Genomic DNA, 18,623 nt, shown 5'->3' with positions numbered 1-18,623 from the left:
ACCTGTGATCCCCCAGCACCCCCCTCAGCTCACATTATCTCACAGGGGCGTTTATCTAAAACCCCACAGACACCATCGTTGGACGTCCCCTCTGCTACCCGTCCTTCACGAGCGCGTTTCTCCTACGGGGCTTAGGGACTGCGGGACCACTGCAGAGCCAGGAGCGGGCTGCGGGTGACCGAGGCAAGCTCCGGCGGCCTGGACGGAGACTGGGCAGGGCGGGAAGGGACGGGAAGAAGCCCGAGACCCCAGCCCCAACCCCGACCCCCGGCGCCGGGCCCCGAACCCCCGCCCCCGAGTCCGCGCCCCCGGACCCGCCCCTCTCCCCGCCCCCTCCCCGTTCGCCCCGCCCCCTGCCTTTTCCCGACGGCGATTGGCGGGCGCGGCGGGCGGCAGCCAATGGGCGCGGCGGAAGGCGGCCGCCGCCGTCCCGGGCGCGGAGCGGCGGAGCCCCATTAGGGCGGGGAGCGGCCGCGGGCAGCGGGCAGTCGCGGCGGGGGGCGGCCGGCGGCGGAGCGCCTCGGCTCGGCTCGGCTCGGCTCGGCTCGGCTCGGCTCGGCTCGGCTCGGCTCCTCACGGCAGGGCACGGTACGGTCCCACCGCGCTGCCTCCCCCGCTGTCAATGCGGGCGCCCCGGCGCCGCGGGAGGTAAGCACCGGGCGGCACCGGCACCGGCAGCGGGGGGCGGTGGTTGCGGGGCGCCGAGGGTCCCGCCGGGACCGGCCCGGGGCTGACAGCGGCATCCCCCGGCGGCAGCGGTCCGGGCTGACCCCGCTCCCGGGAGCGGACACCCGCGGGTCCCGTCCCTCTGCAGAGGCGCTCGATGGCTTCTTATTTTATTTTATTTTTTCCTTTTTTTATTTTCCTTTTTTTTCCTTTTTTTATTTTCCTTTTTTTTCCTTTTTTATTTTCCTTTTTTTTCCTTTTTTTATTTTCCTTTTTTTTCCTTTTTTTATTTTCCTTTTTTTTTCTTTTTCCTTTTTCTTTTTTTTTCTTTTCCTTTTATTTTTTTTCTTTTCCTTTTTATCTTTTCTCCTTTTTATATATTTTTTCCTTTTCCTTTTTATTCTTTCTCCTTTTCCTTTTTTTTTTTTTTTCCTTTTCTTTTTCTCCTTCCTCATTTAAGGAAAATTAATCCCCCCCCCCCCCCCCCCCCCCCCCGGGGTGCTGTGAGCTCAGTGTCCCCCCATATAATTTGTCTCCCCTCCGCTGCGGTTCGTGGGGTGCGTGGGGCACCCTATAGATTACCGCCGGTAACCTACGCCTTGAAGCCTATAAGGGCGTCAGGGGGAAGCGGCCCCACAAGTTGGCTGGTTGCGGTGCTGGGCAGCCTCCGAGCGGTGTGCCTTGCATGGCAGGCTGCGGGCCACCGCCGGGACGGGCTGCTTTGGCCCCGTGAGCTCTGGCGGAGCACCGGGACGTGCTGGTGGAAGGCATTTGGCCCCTTGAGCTGCGGTGGTGCAGCGCAGGGGATGGCGTTGCTCGGATCAGGGCAGGCTTGGAATGGGAGCGGAGAGCGGAGGAGGAAGGCAGGGATGCTGGCTGCGGTGACAGATTCTCTTCTTCTGAGCCCTGACGCCAGGACAGCTTATGGGGCTGGTTAACCAAAGGACACGGAGCTACCCCTTCTGGATAACAAAAGGGGCCGCAAAGAGCGAGCCCAGATCGGTCGTATAAAAACCTTACCGTCGGCCGGGCAAGGTGTGCGTGCGGGGACCTTACAGGGTTAATAGCTGAGCTATTAAGATTGGAGTCAGATGTGGGTAAAAGCAACAGGAGAGTCTGGTTTTTTCCCTAATATCCTGTACTATGATAACTCTAAAGAAGGTAACTGTTTGGAGAAAAAAAAAAAAAAAGAAATCTGTTTCAATTTAAGATTTATTAAGCAAGAAGAGCCTTACGTAAACACCAGAATCCTTTTCTTGTTTAGAAGGGCAAGAAATGGCCAGAAAATGTCAGCCAAGCTTGAAAGTGGAAGGGCACAAACTACGCGTGGATTTTCATGCGTGTGTGCAAGAATGTTCCTGATGGCACTTCCCACCAGCTTCTTCTGCATCTTACAGGGATGGGGGCATTAACAGGGACTTGTGGAAAATGCCTTCTGTGCTTTATTTTTCTAGCAAACCGGTTCTTTCAAACACTTAAGGCGTTTTGGGGTTCATGAGCAGAAGACAGCAAGTGTCCTCCAAAGGAGGAGAAACGGGGAGCCGGGTTTTACTTACATACATAATAAGTTGGGAATGTAAATTTGTATACACGACGGAGATCTGAAGAATGACTTGGCACACTAATGACCTGGCTTTTCAGAACTTCAAGAGTTTGGTCTGTCTCCCCCTATGGTTATAATAAGAGATTAAATGCACTTGGCATATTTAATTAATTAGCATATGAAAATCAGATGGCTTTGACTTTGTCATTGTTTTCCTGTGAAACTTTTCTATGCTAATGAACGTCTACATTTTACAGAGGAATTTAAATGGATTTGGTTTGTATTATGCCTCTGCAGATTGCTTTGACCCCTTCTAATGCCCCAGCCTCTGTATCCCAGCCAAAAAGCCCTTTCCCTGTGTAACGTGGCTCTTGCATAATGTATTGTCAGCGGCTGCTGCGCGCAGCTTCGAACAGAACGGACCGAGAGCTGCACTTCGGTGTAAGGGCTCTGCCTGCTTGGGTGCTAAGCCTCCTCATTCCAGAGGTAACGAGATGCGATGATGGAGTCCCTCTAAAACAAACAAGCTGGGGTTTGTTTCCTTTCTGCCACCACGCTGTCCTCCAGCAAGGAGATCCCTGCTGGAGCTGAGAGAGGGGGTATAAAAGAACATGCTTGGAGGCATCGCTTCTTATTTTTTGTCACGACAGTGATCCCTAAGTAATCCTGGGAAACTTGTTCAGTGATCTTGTGTTGCGTTAAGAATACTTGATGATGAGATGGGTGCATAACGACCAAGTGGCTTGTATCAGTATTAATTTCCTCCCTTGTATCGAGGATTAAGCTTCAGTTTGGCCAGCGCTGTTTTCTGTTTATGCTTTTTTAAACAGAGGTAAACTCGAGGTTAGCTCTGTCCGCTGGTATATGCTCCCTGTGAGCCCTGCATGCTTAGGTCCTGCTCCTGGAAGTGTTTACAGAAATGAGTAGCTTTTACTTGTAAGCTTGAATTGTTTGGATTAAGAGTTGTATAATGGGAAGAACCAGCTTGGAGGGATATAATGCAGCAATTCCTCATCTTCCCCCTCCCACCTTATTGCTGAAGAGTGATGGGAAGAAACGTGTTTTACAAGTCATAGCACACTGAAGTTGTGACATTTCTGGCAAAAATGCCAAGACAGACTATCACATCACTTCACAATTTGCCAAAATTACATGTTTTTTACAGAAACAGCTCCTTGGCTGCTGCTGCATCACTATCAAAAGGATATTTCCGGTTACTGAAGCAAATTTCTCAAGTGATCTGCCATAATTCTTCGTGTTTTGTTTGTTTATATTGTGAACTGAATATGTGGTCCTTTTTTTTTTTGAGAAACTAAGCAAATGATCCCCATGTGAACTGACAATTCTCAAGCATATCCTTGTGCGAGGGGATTTTTTTTTTAGTGCACGAAATGAGTGAAGTGCTCAGGCACAGGAGGCATGAGCCAATACAAACACTTCCAGGATTTCTAAAATATCTGCAAATGGCAGCTTCTTGCTAGTTCACCTTTTCTTGGAGCTCTGCCTGGAAGGCTAACTTCTTGAAAGTTCTTAAATACAGCCATAAGATTGGTGAGCTGCTCTTCAAGACCATTGTGAACCTCTTGGGCTCGGAGTGTTTTTCTAGCTAGTAAACCCGTGGTAGACAGTCTCCCAGGCAGGCCTTTCATTTCCAGTGGATTACGCATCAACAAAAGCTGGAAGTGTGTTATTTCAGTTGTTCTGTACTGAAGTCATGTACTCCTGTCTAAGATTCGTGTTAGAAACATTGATTTATAGCACCCAATAGCTTGTGCTGTTCTGCCTTGTGTGCTTCTCTCCGTTCTCTTCCTCTCTGTGCCGCCCCCTCCTTTGCTCTCCAGTTCTACCAAGTTGGCTGATAAAAGTATTATGGAGCGGGCTTACGGATCTATACCTGTAACAGTTTTATTTGCTTGCCCTTTTTTTTTAATCAGAGCACAGATGCCACAGCTTGCAATTACAGTCTTCGACTTCAACAATTCTTTTTTTTTTTTTGAAATGTTTCCGGTTGCACAAAATTGGCTTCGTGGAGCAGCCACATGCCAAAAAGCATTTCCAACTGCCTTCCAAATATTGAAATGTGATTGCTTTGCTTTTTTTTAAAATAAATTTTGTTTCCTGTGATGTTTTTATAATCACTTTTTTTAGCTTGTTGCCGTCTAATCGTGCATCCACTGGCCCCAGTCTTAATATTATATGACCTCCGAAGTAGGTTTCTCTGATGGCGATGTGCCAAATCCTAAGTCTAATCTTTGTGTTAATGTAGCATATATGAAAGCTCTGGCTTCCCACAGGATTTGATCACTGATTTGTATAAGTGCAACCAGTGTGATTAAAAATCTGCGTGTCAATACCATGATGTTTATAATAAAACCTACAGAAGTTTTTGAAATGGGATGATGTTAGTCCTTAAAGGAAAAAATTGAAGTGACTCTGTCTGGGTTTCTGAAAGCGTTTGAGTGTTCTCAAAAGAAAGTAACAGACACAGCTATGAATATAGCAACGTAGGCTTCAGGGCTGCACCACCATGCTGGGTGGTACAACTCTCCATCCATCCTCTCGTGTTGCAAGAAAGCTGCGTCTTCTCTCACTAGTCTTTACGCCTGCATTTTTCGTTTCAGTCACTTGAATAGTGCAATTGAATTTCTAAAGGTATTCTAGACAGATATTGCTATACCCCTCCTCGAAGCACACATCTCTTCGGTATTGCTCCCGCGAGGAATATAAACCTCCTTCGACACAAGCACTGCAATTGTTCAGCTCTACCCATTTTACCCTCCCATGATCTCTTCATTAATGGAGTACCTGTGTGACGGGGATAGTGCTGGCTCAGCAAGAGCCTGCCTAGCTGCAGAGGCACTCTTGCTCAACCAGCTGAGCACGCTGGCTAGTCAGACACTGCCCTCACCCATGGCCCATTTCTCTTGCAACACGAATGCACAGTAACCATGGTACAAGTTTAAAGCCTCCTTGCACTTTCAAGTGTGGATCAACTTGTCTAACCGCAGCAAAAGCTGAGTGGTTTCAAAGTATGTTAAAAATTAGTGCCTGATTAGCGAAGGTGTTTTCTAAAGATCTCTTTTTGTAATCCAGTGCTGTAGTTAATAAATCAGAAGTTTGTGTTTGTGTGCTTGCTTTACGATGAAAGTATTTTGACTTTATTTTGGCCTTTTTCCAGAAGTGTCATATCTTTGCAGGTTCCGTATTTCTGTAGAAAAATACAAGCTGAGTTAACAATTCAAAATGTGAATATTTATATAATTTTTAAATGAATTTTATGAAAGTGTTGAAGAATTGTCTGAACCTAGTGCATTTGCATCTCTCTATGCAGACTGCCAAATGAATTATGCTAGGTCTAGAACCTCACTGGTGAATTGCAGATGTCTTTTTTACAGAGGTATACATATGGCTTGTCGAGAGCTTTGAACTGCTTCCTCAAGCTTTGCTCATCAGAAAGATCACATGGATAAATTCCTTGTGAGTTTTTCCTGTCTTGTTTGCAAAGCATGGTGGGTCTGTGTGATAAATATTGAGTTCCCATTCATCCCAGTACCGAAATGAATTGGTTTTGTGCATATGGAATATGGGAGTAAGATACACAGAGGATATGTTTATATGTAACAAAATTAGTAGTTGAAAATGAATGCAAAGGAACTTATAAGCCTGAACAGCTTGGCAGGCCAATAGCCAACAAATGTCTATGAGTACTGCCAAACAAGCAAAATGCAGCCCAGGCTCTCATCTGTATGGAGGTCCTGGAAGCGTGTTTTGCTTCCAGCCTTGTGAGGACGTTACCCAGAACCTAGCTTTGCTGTCTTCTCAGCAGTTTGGTGTTGGTCTGGAGTTCCACAGGTGTCCGTTGTGGCATACCTCTTGCAGAAGAGCAGTGTGAGCTGCCGGAAGCAAGCAGTCATGTTGTGGCATTGACCAGCCTTGGGAGGGTACAGGGGAGGGAGGTGAGTACCAGAGTGAGGATGGGGAGCTTACCTCCACCTGAGGAGAGCACCCCTCTATAAGTGTGAGCCTCAGTTACTGCCACTGTAGTTAAATGTGAGCTGCTAAAAAGCTGTTGAAGTGCCTGCTCTGGCACTCTGCAAGTTGGGCACAATCTAGTTTGCTACTTGTGAGCCCAATAAATGCCAAGCCTGACCCCAACCCTCCAGTCAATCTGCTTGGACAATCTTTGTGGGGGGTTTCAGGTGGTATGAAGCTGTAGTTCAGTGGTCCAGCCTATCAGCCAGTTTCTTTCTCAATTTATGATTTTCCTGTTTGCGTAGAACTGATTTTCTTGTGCAAGACCAGCTCTTCTCTCTGTAAGAGTAGCTGCTGATGTATTGAACTTGAGTGTTGTAGGTATGCGATGGAACTGAAGTGACCTCAGTGACATGCAGTCATCAGTTTCGTTGCTGCATGTTTATTGCTTTTCAGATTTCTTTGCAAAATCTCCTCTGACACTCAAAGCTCTATTGTCTAGTTCTGACTCTGCCACCTTCTAGGCTGTAACTTCAGTGGGTTTATTTTCAGTGTCTCCCTGTCTTTCTTCTCTGGCACTATCTGTTTATAAACCTTTCTGATATATTAGTTGCTAAGCATGTCTTAATGTCTTGGAGTTGAGTGTGAAGAGCCACTAATATGATGGAGACTCTTTGACTGTGGTATAGTAGCACAGAAGTATATTTGCCTTATTTTAGGAATTGAGGTGATACCAGGCTGCTGTTCCTGTAAGGGTGTGGTGTTTTTGTTCTTTTCTTTGTACAACTCAGTGTTCAACATTTAAGTACTAACTCCAAAACATTTCAAGTTGTATATTCAAAAGCATAGGTGTTTGTTCTTGGGTCTCTTTCCACCTTCCCACAGCCTCTGGAAGTAGACTAATGCTTTGAAAGAACATCTCTCATGGAAACTAGCAGGCAGATCTTGAATTATGCGATAGGTAGAAGCCCTCCTTCTTCGTCCAGTTCTGTGCATTTACCTTCTTCCTGCTTTCTGTGTCATACTCAGTCAGTCAGGACTTAATGCCAACCTGGGAAGACAATCCAGACTTGCTTTTCAAAAGGAGACTTCAGGCATATCTTTTTACTGGAGTGCAGGGGAAAACTTAAGTATATGAGCTGTGACACTGGTTGTGCACATGAATGAGGGTGGGGAAAGAGCATCTTCAAGCTGGTAGTTACAGTCATACTCTGGCAGTGTTGGGCTCTGAGCTATGAATGACTTTAATTTACTATTAAGATGGCACCCCGATACAGCAATGAATTCAGCCTGTATTCCCTATGTAAATGCCCAAGGTATTTCCTATGCAGCGTTGCCTAGCTGTGCTGGCATGGTTCAAGCAGGGACCTAGTGTTGGGTTGAAAAAATACGGTGTTTTGGAGAGTTTCTTGTTTCATTTTGTTTAAGTGGGCTTTCCAAACCAGTATAACAGTTGTCTCAGTACGTGGAGTTCCTCTTTCATGACCTTAGCAAGGATCTTTTGAATTGTGAGCTGCTACCTAAAGAAATGATGATAAAGCAGTAGCTTCAGTTGTGCCATAGGCTCCCAGTAGGTCCAAACCATGAAGTTGTTCTGCCATCTGTAAATCATTTAGTACTTTGTCAGGCCTGACTTCTAGTGGTAAGTGGTGCTGGTTGCTCTTTCTTACTACTGTAGTACTGGTTATCTGAAAGACTCTGAAGGGTTTGGGGAAGATTTTATTATGAGTTCGGGTGTGAGTAATTTAGGCACCATTTTCTAGTACTAGAAATCGTTCAGAGCCCCTTCCCAGTTTCAGAGAATGGAAAGTCTATTCTTCACAAAGAAAATGGCCCTGTCCTTACTCTGTAGAATATCAGTAGGAAAATATAAATCAAAAATGTCTGTTAGAAAGCAAATGTAATACTTATTTCTAACAATTTATTTAAAAGCCAGCATAATGACTGGGTTTCTGACTTCTTAATGTCAATCCCAGGTCTTTAAAAAAAAAAAAAAAAAGAAGGGGGGAGAGGTGTGGATAAACTGCAAGCTCACCACCACCACTACCCCCAGCTAGAGCCTCTTTGCCTGCCTTCACTTGTGTACTCTATTGGTTTCACAGTTCATATACTTGTGTTTTTTTAAAATCTCCCCCTGTACTCTGGTGGGAAACATGTCTGCAGTTTCCTTTTAAACACACAAGGCTTGATTCTCCTCTCACAATGGCATAAATTGTGAAGAACTCCACTGAAATCAACGAATGTAAAGACATGTAAAATGGGGTGAGAGAAGAGTCCAGGCTCTGGTTTCTATTTTTAAGTGAGTCTGGGTAACCTAAAATTGTTCAATGTGCCACTGTGACTTTATTTTATACGTATCAGTTGCTATACTTGTTTCTCTTCATACATAATGTTTCATTTTCATATATAATACATTACAGCTAGTAATCAAATCATGACGCATGTTTCTTTGATTTAATACCTCAGTATTGGTACATCAACTTTGGTAGTTAATAATCAATATGCATGGTAAAGTACTTACCTTCCTAGGGTCAGACCCTACAAAATGTCTGGAGTGTAGCTGTATTTCTGTGCATGTCCCAAAGGAAAGACAGGATTGACTATGTCCATACATCTTTAATTTTCTTTGTGGTTTTATATTCTCATCTGTGAGTCTTGTTCCTTGTTATCCAGGTTCAAGATACTCATTCTACATACACAAAACCTTTTCAGCTGTTTTTCCTGTGCTTGTGAAGTGTTTGGCTCCATTCTTATGTTTTGTGCATACTCAAGAATTTATTTTAACTCCAGGTTTTCTCTGAACAGCTAAGTACTTGGCAATAAACCTGGAATATCCACACACAATTTCTGCCATTGCTTAAGTTTGGGTGGTTGTTAACATTTGTTTATTTTTTGGCAATGGGTTATGGTCCTTAATTGCCATCATTCAGTTATTTGACTACTGAGATTATACAGCAGTGCTGTAAAAACTGTTCATGCTAGCTATGATCTGTGCATGTGTGGGTATCTTTGAAAACAGTCGCTGCATTCATTAACTAGTGCAACAGACTCCAACCTTGCCACTGTTTAGTTTTTGAAATTAATGCAGTATTCTCTACCTAACTGAAACGCTGCTTTGACTGCCTCTTTTTATGGTTTAAAAAATAACATGAAATAGTTGACTCCTATAACGCATTCTAACTTGGAGATCTATTGGCTCATTTGATTTTTATTTTTTTTTCTGTGTGAGTAGCAAATTGCTGATGGCCACAAGGAAGTCTCTTTAAACTTGAAGAATGGGGTAGACTTAGTATATCACTTAAACTTTCTCCAACATGATGTGAGTGAAATCCCTGTGGTGTTTAGCCTCTTCTACTGTTCGGTTCTTAAGCTTTCATCTCCAGCTTTAATCTGCACCTCCCTGTCCCCCAAGGGTGTTAAGCCCCAATAGCTTGCTTTCCTATTGTATGTGTTATATTGGTGAAGTATCAAGTAGAGAAAATACTTAAGCTGATGCTTCTCACCTTTGTTCTGGTAGAGCAGTCCTTGTTGTGGATGTTACTCAGTTGTAGACTGACATTCTTCTGAATGCGGAGTTGTGCTGGATGTCTTCCCAGTGGCAGGTCTTGTTCATTTCTAATCTGATGGCTTTGAGACTTATTTTGGCCTGCCATTTTTAAAGCATTTTTAAGCTCTTCTGAGACTCATTATGTGGAGACTGGAGCGCATGGCTGGAAGAGATGCTAGTTTTGGTAGAATTTTCAAAGTATGAGATGCAAAAGTTGTCTTTGAGTACAAGAGAAACAAAAGGGTACTGAGACTAGAAAGTGAGAGACTGGGAAAATTAGTTTCTCTAATGCAAACTGGGTGTATACAGCATGCTTGAAGGAAAAAATGGAATTTGCCAAGCAATCTAAAGCACCTTACCAATTTTGTGGATGAAGCAGCTTCCACTGAAAAGGTTTAGGAGTAAAAGAGCATCCTTCCAGCTTTGAATTGGTGTCAACCACTGCAACCAATAAAAAGACAGTCTTATATAATAAGGTTGACTAAAGTCTCTGAAAAGACTTCATCAATCTGCTGTGTAGGGAAATGGGTGACAGAAGACTTGACCTCAGGAAATGAAGATGTATTTAGAAAGATGCAGAGCTTGAACTTGTTTGGAGAAGTTGTTTCCACAAATACCAAGCTGATGGTACAGTGATTCTGCTAGACAGAAGTCTTCTTTGGAAACAGCTCTAAACCTAAAGTAAACTTTAGAAAGCAGTCTTTCTAGTAAGTAATTCTACAGCCATTTGCTTGCAATCTTGGTTTGTATGTAGGTATCATTTAATTATAATATATATATATATATATATATATATGACCACTGGATAGGTTACGTACCTATTCCAGGCATCTTTTAAAAAGTAAAAATGCAAAAAAAAAAGTGTGGGATCAGGAGCACATGGCACTTGAGTCAGATTGCTGTTCATTTAGAGGTCCATGTGATGGTATGCAAAGAAGGGAAGTGTTTATTAAAATACAAAAGTGTTAGGACAAAGACATTCATGGGGGAGAGGAAGAGGGGGGCAAATCAACATTTAAAAAAATGCCAACAGACTTTAATGCTTTTTTGAGTCTGTGGCCTGTTAAGGAAGGAAAAAAAAAAAAAGATTAAAAGCTGGTGTACTGTGTAAGGGTACATATAAAAGATACATTTCTTGACATCCTTCCAAAATTAGTGTTTAAAGACTATTTTGTAACCATGTCTAACAACATTCTAGTAGCCTCGGTTTTCTCTCCTGTGAATCAGTTCTGGCCTTCACGTACAAACTCGTTTTTGTGGTACTGCATGGAATAAAATAGATATCAGAAGGACATACTGCAAAATAATTATTTCCAACTTTCTGACTGATGTATGCACGCAGCCTGGTGCAGGTATGAATTTCTCCCTTTAAAAAGTCAGAAGACATGTGAGCCTGTGCATGCCCACCAAACAGCCTTCTATTTAATTAAAAAAGTAGTCTTTAGGGCTATAGGTTAAAATAACTTTTTGGAATTTCAGCCTGGGGAGCAGCTCCAGGGCTGAAGTGTTACTGTAGCTGTTAAGCCAGTGCTGGAAAGTGAATTGCTGGCCCAGGGGGCAGAGTATGCCTGCCTGAGGACGTGTAGGTGAGTCCCAGAAGTCACTGCCATACAGGCTGGCTGGGAGAAGATCACAAAAGAACAGTCACCTTGAAACTGCCTAAGTGTCAAATGCAGAAGGAATGATAGTCCTGGACACTTTTTGTTTTAATACTGAGATACGGGCCTTGAGTTTTAACTATTTGGGTTTGCAAAGGAAACCAGACTTCTCTCTCGGTGCCCGCCTGGGATCTCTTGAAGCAGGTTATTCCAGGGAAGAGATCAGAGGCAGGGTGTGCCAGCAGGTGGATGATCAGCCCAGTGGAGTTGGCAGACACCGTGCACAGGCTTCAAGGCGGCAGAAGACACGCTCCTCACTGGTCGGTGGGCTGGTGAGGCATGGGAGCTTGTAGCCTGTGGTGGTAGGACTTTGGCCACTATCAGCCTCCTGTGGAGACCTCTTGGTGTTGGTGGAAATACTTTGCGAGCTTTTATCTCCTCATCTGGGAGAGGTGTGAGGAAGTTGTGACTACAAATGTGGTGTGATGGGAAGGCTAACAAATGTGATAAGTTATTGCTCTTCCCCGGCTCTCTGCAACACGGAGCCCCGCAGGAAGCAGGAGCAGGATGGCCGGTGGCCGTGCCGCTTCAGGAGAAGCGGGTGGCCTTGCCGTGCCATCGGCCGAGGCTTGGAGGCAGAAGTAAGCGGCTGTCGCTGCAGAACGACGCCGGCTCCAGCCGCAGCGCGGTGCTGGGCCGGTGTGGGGCCGGGAGGAGCGGCGGGGAGGCCGCTAGGTGGCACCCGTGGGATGGCGCCGGGCTCCGGCCGGGGCTGCTGAGGGGAAGCGAGGGCGCGGCGGGCGGAGCGGGCCCCGGGGAGCTGCTGTGAGGAGCCCCCAGCCCTGCCCTTTAGGAAGGGAGCGAGGCTGCCTGTGCTTCTCTCAGTATGCTTTGTGACACTCGAGAATTAAATAAAGTGTACTTCCTTTCCCTCAAATTATTATAATCCTACTTGAAATGAGGCAAATAGGTGGATTTGAAGGGCAGAGAGCAGCCTGCCAATGCAAGAACCAGGGGGCTCGTTATCTTTTCCATTCCTCTGCTGCTTTTGTCTCTGTCAATCTGCTGCTGTCCCAAAATTGTATTGAAATCCAAAAGAAAAGGAAACATGCCTGAGGATCCTCGCCCATATGCTCAAAAATCTGTTTGTATGAACAGAACACCTTGGGGAGTGATACCTCATCTACCTCATCTCACTTTCCTGTCTGAAGTAGGTGGAGCAGATTTTTTTTTGGGGGGGGGGGGGGGGGGGCGTTATGTGAAGAGTTTGATAGGGTGAAATGAAATGAGACTTCAGTCTCAGCCTGTTCAGGCCTGAGAGAGGGCGAGGTAAGGGAGACCTAAGGCAGAAGCCAGTGCAGTGGTGGTCTGTGTGATGGACTGTGGCCCTCCGTAGTGGGAGCATGAGCCTTTCCTCAGCAAGCTTTCTTTCCCTAGAAAACCCTCTGACAAGCCTGTTGTGGTAGCTGCTCCGTGAGGATGGTGAGGATGTAAGTGGTTTACTCCCCGTCTGAGTGAATGAATGGAGACAATAGCCTGATAACAGCAGCTCCACAAACATGGGAGACAATGGAAGAAAACCAAACACTTTGAAGTCTGTCTCCAGGCCCCTGGTAAGCTGCCCCAACTAGTTTAACCAGGCCCAGGAGATGGGGAGGGAGGAAGAAATGGGCTTTGCTGAATACCCCAAGGAGCACCTCCTTATCATCCTCATTCCTAGAGAGCCTTTGTGCTGAAGTGAGCCTGTCCTGCAGATACAGGACTAAGATAGGCCTACCTGAAATGCATCTGGTGGGGTTAAGCATTCATCTGTCCCTGTGTACATAGAGTTAATGATAGATAATAAAGAGGGGGCTGTTTGGGGTCAGTAACTATTGGTCATTCTTTCCAAGGAAAGACAGGCAGGTGCTAAGTTCAGGTCTGAGTAATCCTGTTTGGCATACAAACTGTGGCTGTCATCGTTCCCTCTACAGGCCTTGAGAAGAAAAGGGGCACCGTAGGAGGTAATGGCAATTTTAGGTGAACTGCTCTGTCCACTGAAAGCATCTGTTTCCACTAGTTATATAGAGGAGGGATGCAACTCAAGTGGCAAACAAGAGAAAAGGTAACAGTCTGTACAGCCTATAACCAGAAGCTCTGTGCATATGTAGAGGAATCAAAGCTGCTGAAAGCTGAACCCTGAGCTCTGTCTGTAGAGAGCCTCCTTCAACATGAATTCCTCTTCCAACTGCAGAAGTATTACATGTGGACAGAATACTCAGAAATATTCAGAAAGTCTCATACAGAAAAGAAATTGGGAGGAGATGCTGACAGAACTTGAGCATTTGGCCAACTTCGCCAAAATATCGCTTAAAAATAAAGTAGTGATTTTCTTGGAATGGTAGGCATATGGTTTAAGAGTTTTTAGCTAAATCCTTGTGAGTGTTATCCTGTTCATGTGAAAAGTGTTACTGGCTTTATAGCCTTTATGGTAGGGATGTAAGACAGAAGCACTAATATGAATCACCTGAGTGGCAGGCATTGAAGCCATTATCAAATAGACTAGAAGGCATTTTTTCTGTCCTCTACAAATACTGGTTAGTGCTACACCAAACAAAGACCTGTCCCCCCATATGTGTACCCTTCTTCCCACAAGAAAAAGAAAACATTCTTTCAGGGTTTTTTTGTTCCTTGAATTCAATCTTGGGAAAGGAAACCCTCAGTAGTAAATAATTAGGTTAGGAGCTAGCAGGACGGACTTAAATGAAAGTGCCTCCTTCAGCGATTCCTCTCCCATCTTAATTGTACAATGGACTTTCTCAGTGCTGCTTCCTGGTATTCATCCAACCCTGAGTACCTGTAAACAATTAACATTCTCCCACATGGCACACAAACCCTTGGTCAGTGTTTAACAGGGTATTTGTGTGTGACAGCAGATTAACCTCTCCTCGAGGAATCCTTCTGTCCTCATTCTGCCTCTCTTCTGTGTCCTTTCCTCTCAGTTGTTTGTTGCTCATGTATTTGGTTTATATGCAGACTCTAAATACACTCTTGCTATATGATGCTACTGTCTCCTCTGTCCTGAGAAGAAGCTCTAATTCCATCAAAATGCTGTTTTTTCAATTGTCTATCTGTTGTAGTCCCTATCTAATCTGTTTGCACCTACATAATCAGTTTGTAGTAATAAGCTGCTGATAGGAATGTGCTGTTCCACTCTTACTGGAAAAAAATGAACTGTTTCCTGGGCATTCTGTAAAGTTTCTCTTAGTGCTGTTGTCTTCACATACTAGATTTGAGCAAAGTACTTTACTACTAGCCTCTGAACTGGGGCTCTGCTCTACGGTGCTTTGTTTATGGCACAAGAGTGCCTACCGTGACCTTGTGCCATGAGAAGAGCTGGAGATGCCATGTAATGTGGCATGACTAGTGCTAATATCTCCTTTCCCAAATTGTAAGATTGTATTTCTGCCCAGCCCTTCTGCATTTAAGACAGGGTGCAATATTTGCCTTGCAGATGTCTGAATGCTCTAATGTTGCACTCTCATGCAGTGGCTTGGAGACATTACAACTGTGTGTTTTTTAAAGCAAGAAAGACCTGTGATGCTCTACAGTTCAAAGAGCTCACTAATGTGTCACATGTACAAATGAGCTCAGTCTGAAAAGTACTTGTTAACCAGTGGTAAAAGTAACTCAGTAAAAAAAAAAACACCACCCCAATCCACCTCCAATAAAAAAAGTAAAAATGGACAACTCTTGTGTGCTTCTGGAGAAAAAAAAGTTGTCTCTAAAATGACAGTTTTCTCTCCTGATTGCTCAGTGCTGGTGCTAGTCGTCTCATGCAATCAACAGGCATCAAAATTGCTGTAGAGAAGTGCTCAGTGCTGCGTTAATGCTTTTAGAAAGGAGAACAAGCCTGAAATTTTTGAATGTGTAGTTGTACCTGAGATGTTGGTCCCTTGAACTTCAGCAGCAGTTGGAGCACTTCAGGAGTCAGTGGTGCATACTGCCTGTAATCATCTTAGTCTTGAGCTCTTCTTGGCCTGCTCAAGAAGGTGACTCCAAGGATCAAAGTTGCACACATCCTACACCATAAGAGAGTAGATAACAAATTACTGGGAATAATTTTACCCAGTAATGTAAATGACTGACAAATAGACTGAAACCTGCAGAACAAGGGAGGAATAGGAATGGCTCTTACTTTTGAAGCAACTTTTGTAAAAGAAAAAATGTTAATGGAAGACTGCAGTGTCTTAACAAATATACTTTGCATCTAAAAGTACAGTTAATTTTATTTGAAACTTAGTACTAAGGTTCATATATTCTAAGTTTTGTACCGACTGTTTTGTCTGTCTGGCCATTTCATATTAATGACAAAACTAGAAGCAGATTGGACAGATAAGGTGGAACCCTGAAGCTGCTTCCTGTACATGATCTTTAGTGTTTTCTAAATTCTTTTCTTATCACCTTCTAATCATGTCTGGCAGCATAACACATGCCTTCAGGGGATGATAGTCTGTGGTCATGCGGGATTTTTGTTTTTAAGTCTTCTAGCATAAATTTTAGGAAGCTTATATTGATCAGGTAACATATGAGTCATCTCTGAGTGGATATGCACACCCACGGGTATTATGTATGAGTAGTGCAGGAGCCCAAAAAAATGATGATAAAGGCAACAGTCTGCAGTTGCTATTCCGTAGATCAATGTTTATGCTGTGACTGGAGCAAGCTAAGGTTCAGCAGGATTAATAGCTCAAGGAGAGCCTAGTGAGGTAAATACAGTTATCATCTCAGTGTTGCTTCAATCTTAAATAAAAAAAAAAAAATCAAAACAGAAAAGCGTAATTCTGCTCCTCTTTGCGTGCATAGAGACCAGTGAGGCTTGTTCGGCTCAAAAAGGCTCTTTGCAGAGGCAGCTCTGGCATCTCTGCACTCCGAGTTGGAAACATGCCCGTGCAACTCTGACAGCACCAGCTGAGATTTGGTTCCTGTTGCCTGTCAGTCCTGTGATAAGTTGGTTTGAGTGGATAATTTCAAGATGTGGATCTAGTGATATTAGAAAATAAGCGGTAGTTTCAGTTTTCTTTATAGAACTTGTGTATGAATGTCACTATTGCACCTGAAGTGGGGGGGAAAAGACGAAATGTCTTTCCTGAAAGCTATATCGGGAGTGAAATTAATATGGCTGATTAGTGGGAAATGCCTTTTAATTCTGTAGAATACTCTTCATATTATGTGTTGGTTCTTGTCTGTTAACTTCATCGGATGTCCTTTTCCACTTTCTGAAACACTTTTCTTCAAGTTTAATACCTCTGCTGGCTGTTCAGTCATTTCAAAAGGTAGGCAGCTCTCTCCCTTCACAGAAGTGTGTAATAAATGTCGGAGATGTTTTCCAGTGCACTTTGTCTTATCCATAAAACAAGGACAGGGTTTTCTTGTTTGTTCTGGAAGCTCAAGTAAGTTCACTGGAGGGCTCGCACTACACAACGGACTACTGATCACTGCTTCCCAGCAGCACCTCTGTTTCATAAAACCAGCCTAAAGTATCCACTGCCCTGTTCTGTGGGATGTGTATCTCAGGTGCCATTGGTGTCTCTTTTTTTTAATAGGATTGAACCCATTTGAAGGACCTAGTTTGTGAGCTGCTTCTTTAAAGCCAACAAATGGTGCATCAGGGCAACCTCTGGACCGAAAACTTTAGAGAAGCATTTAGTACTTCTGGGGAGCTTTTCCTATAACGTGAAGTTCCAACAGCACTGAAAAGGCAATCTTGTTTTTTGTTGCACTCTGAAGTTCCTAACTCCTCTAAGCTGATGCTTCATGAGGGAAACTCTTGGGCAAATTCACCTTGTATAAAAATAATCACTTAAGCTTCCAAAGACATTGCCAGTTATAGCCCAAAGTTATCACTTGAGACCAAGTATATATTTTTAATCAAACATCTGTACCCTGGGAAAGGCGAAACGTAATTTTTTTAAGAATTTATTGTATTGTTTTTCTTTGTGTTTATAACATGTATAATGCTTAAGCTGCACCTGTTCATCTGACCTGCCTTCAGTTTGTTCAATAAAACGATGCAGTACTATTGCTACGGAATACCTTCAACATTTGGAACAAGGTGACTTCTGGCAACTATTGACTACTTTGATACTTTTTAGCTGTGCTTCCAAAAAAATAAGAGGGTATCAAAGACTTTAAATATAAGCCTGAATGTGCTTTTTTTCTCCCCTATAAGTTTTTTCCTTATCAGTGGGTCCGTCAGGAAGGCATGGAGAAAATTAAACTTCCTACATAACTCATCCCGCTTGCATCTGAAGTACTGCTTATGTTTTTTTCCTGTTGGTTGTTACCTTGCTCCAGGCTTGGGCCTACTCTTCTCCTACTCAAGGACTTGAGCTCACTGCTGGTTATAGAAATGTTGATTGTGGAAAAAAGCTTCTCATGGGAACACAGTAGTTTAACGTTCAGCAGTAAAGATGCAGGAGGCAAAAATCAACTAATTGAGAATCTGGAGATAAAGAAGACAAAGTAATTACCTTATCTACTTCTCAAACTGTTCCTTCATTTACTTGGACAGAAACAGGCTTACAGTTACCCAGTATGAAAAGCGTAATGAGATCGCAACATACCTTTGAGCAAAGTGGGGGTTGTACACTTTAAAGAGTAACTTAGCAAGAGCATTGTACTCATCAGCAAAGCTGTTGTAACTCACTGAAGTATGAGCAGTTCTTATATGTATGTATCTCATAGCTGTTTTATTTAAATAGGAGAGAAAAAAGAAGCAAATGCAATTGACCTTAGGCTTGAAATATTAAAAATCCTAGTTAATGGAGGGCAGCAAGCATGCTGGATGTGAGGAGTTTGATCACAACTGTAAAACATCAGTCTTCACATCCATCAATCATCAGAAAACTGAGTTTTGGACCCTTATACTACCACCCACATTCACTTGTGTCAGGTCAAGCCCTGATAAAAAAGCCGTGTGAGAGTTGGCATAGTTACTATGTTCGCCCCAGGAGAAGGAAACAACTTCAGGAGGTCGTTTGGCCTAACCTTCTCTCAAAGCAGCATTGACTGCATTGACTGAATTCAGATCATCCTGAATCAATGCAACATCAGGACTTCTGCAGCAGATCCATTAGCTTAAATGATCTCTTTACATGTAGTATTTTCATATATTAAAGATACCTGTACTAGTTCTTGTGTTCCAACTGAAACAATTGAGATAATAAAAAAAAAAAAATCCACTTTTTCCTTCCCTCGTATGCTCAGTGAGCCTTTGAGGGTACCATACTGCATCATGGTTGGTGACACTGTGTGT

At 43.7% G+C, this 18,623-nt stretch overlaps 1 protein-coding gene across 5 annotated transcripts in view; it reads left to right on the top strand.

Moving 5' to 3' along the window:
• Positions 1–436: 436 nt before the first annotated feature.
• PRICKLE1 (prickle planar cell polarity protein 1) overlaps positions 437–18,623 on the top strand; it is a 65,326-nt gene continuing 47,139 nt past the window's right edge. For 2 of the 5 annotated variants that reach the window (XM_040551368.1, XM_040551362.1), the window contains exon 1: positions 468–648. The gene's annotated coding sequence lies outside the window, so the exon portion shown is untranslated. Of the gene's footprint in view, positions 649–1,930; positions 2,696–12,763; positions 12,940–18,623 lie in introns of all 5 variants that reach the window. The other 3 variants (XM_040551409.1, XM_040551393.1, XM_040551377.1) reach the window with 3 other exon arrangements.

The sequence above is a fragment of the Cygnus olor genome, chromosome 1, assembly GCF_009769625.2.
Source record: "Cygnus olor isolate bCygOlo1 chromosome 1, bCygOlo1.pri.v2, whole genome shotgun sequence".
Lineage (NCBI taxonomy): Eukaryota > Metazoa > Chordata > Aves > Anseriformes > Anatidae > Cygnus > Cygnus olor.
This window is presented reverse-complemented; position numbering and strand designations above follow the sequence as displayed.